The sequence below is a fragment of the Microtus pennsylvanicus genome, chromosome X, assembly GCF_037038515.1.
Source record: "Microtus pennsylvanicus isolate mMicPen1 chromosome X, mMicPen1.hap1, whole genome shotgun sequence".
NCBI lineage: Eukaryota > Metazoa > Chordata > Mammalia > Rodentia > Cricetidae > Microtus > Microtus pennsylvanicus.
In genome coordinates this window covers 126,582,484-126,584,543 of record NC_134601.1, presented here as the reverse complement: position 1 = coordinate 126,584,543, position 2,060 = coordinate 126,582,484, and the positions used below count along the sequence as shown (strand labels likewise).

General features: G+C 42.2%; 1 pseudogene; it reads left to right on the top strand.

Annotated features, from left to right (window-relative positions):
- The first annotated feature begins 748 nt into the window (after positions 1-748).
- Positions 749-1,426, top strand: LOC142840782 (cytochrome c oxidase subunit 5A, mitochondrial pseudogene; annotated as a pseudogene).
- The last annotated feature ends 634 nt before the right edge of the window (positions 1,427-2,060 follow it).

The following is a 2,060-nucleotide window of genomic DNA, read 5'->3' as shown; positions in this document are numbered from 1 at the left end:
CTAAATTTTCCACCAACCCCCAACCCTATACCAATTATAATGAACCCCTAAATGATGTCCCTAACTCTGAGGACAAACTTTGTTGAGAGAGTGGACGTTATCTTCTAGAATTACTTCTAGCTGTCATGGGAGTGAAAATGATGCTTAAGTTACAAGATTACTGTCTGGTATAATTGCAACTAGTCTCTGAGTATTTGGTAGGATTTTTCTGAGGTTCCTATTTGAAAGTCTGGCCAGAACATTGTAAAAAAAAAAGCACCATTTCAGCTAACTAATTTGGAACCATCTTGAACAGCTGGTACCCAAAACAGGTCTTAAAGTAGTGCTATCATCATCATGACATCATATCAACAAGGTGAAGTTGTAAATTTTTCTAAACTCTTTTTTCTGTTTTTCCCAAGTCATGGCTGCTGATGTGAGATTGAAACTCTGAATTTTTATTTTAACAACATGCTTTGATTTAGAGAGTAACAGAGCCAGTGTCTAAATCCAAACCCAGTTTTATATACATACACACACACATATATTTACACCCATTTAATGTATATATGTATATATATATGTGTATATAAATCACCTGTACTTATGAGTCATGCTCGTATTTCTTGATGATCCTTATAGGACAGTTATTTTTTATTCTGCCAGCATCCAAACATCCATGGTCTCTTGGGCACCAGGAAACCCTTGTTGTGCCAAGTCTCTTGCCAACCGTAAAATGGCTCCCTTAGATATCTTCTTCCGGTGAGTCCGGCCCCCATGAGCTGCTGAGCCGCCCGCGAGCTCACACCGGCTTCTCTTCAGCCTCAGCCAGTGCGCTGCGGTCGCCGTCATGCTTGCCGATGCCCTTCGTAGCTGTACTGCAGCCAAGGCCACCCAAGGCTTTCTGCACCCCGTCTCGGCCCCCAGCCCCGCCGCCGCTGTCCAGTCCATTCGCTGCTATTCTCATGGATCACATGAGACAGATGAGGAGTTTGATGCTCGCTGGGTGACATACTTCAACAAGCCAGACATCGACGCCTGGGAATTGTGTAAAGGGATGAACACACTTGTTGGTTATGATTTGGTTCCTGAGCCCAAAATCATTGATGCTGCTTTGCGTGCATGTAGACGGTTAAATGATTTTGCTAGTGCTGTTCGCATATTGGAGGTTGTTAAGGACAAAGCAGGACCTCATAAGGAAATCTATCCCTATGTCATTCAGGAACTTAGACCAACTTTAAATGAACTGGGAATTTCCACTCCAGAGGAACTGGGCCTCGCCTCGACAAAGTGTAAACTCCCGTCTATGGGCTTCCCAAGGACTCACTGCTATTGCTACTTGATTAAAATAGTCGCCTGGAAATGTTTTATTTGAACAAATTTTCTTTTGAGTATCAAACCATGTAATAGTAACTTGGACTTTAATAAAGGGAAATGAGTTTGAACTGAAAAAAAAAGATATCTTCTTCCCTGCTCCCATATCGACCCTTCCTCCATCTCAACCATCCTATTCCCCCAAGCTTTCCCCCATCATCCCCTTCTCCCTTCTCTCTCCCCTTCCCCCAACCTACCCACCCCTCTGCTCCCAACTTTTGCCCTGCGATCTTGTCAAATTCCAATATCCAGGAGGATAACTCTATGTTTTTCTTTGGGTTCACCTTCTTATTTAGTGTCTCTGGGATCATGAACTATAGGCTCAATGTCCTTTGTTTATGGCTAGAATCCACTTATGTGTGAGTACATACCATATTACTCTTTTTGGGTCTGGGTTACCTCACTCAGTAAAGTGTTCTCTCTTTCCATCCATTTGCATGCAAAATTCAAGATGTCATTTTTTTTTACTGCTGAGTACAACTCTAAAATGTATATATGCCACACCTTCTTTATCCATTCTTCTATTGACGTGCATGTAGGTTGTTTCCAGGTTCTGGCTATTATAAATAGTGCTGCTATGAACATAGTTGAACAAATGTTTTTGTAGTATGATTGGGCATCTCTTGGGTATATTCCCAAGAGTGGCGTTTCTGGATTCTGAGGTAGGTTGACTCCCAGTTTCCTGAGAAACCACAACACTGATTTCC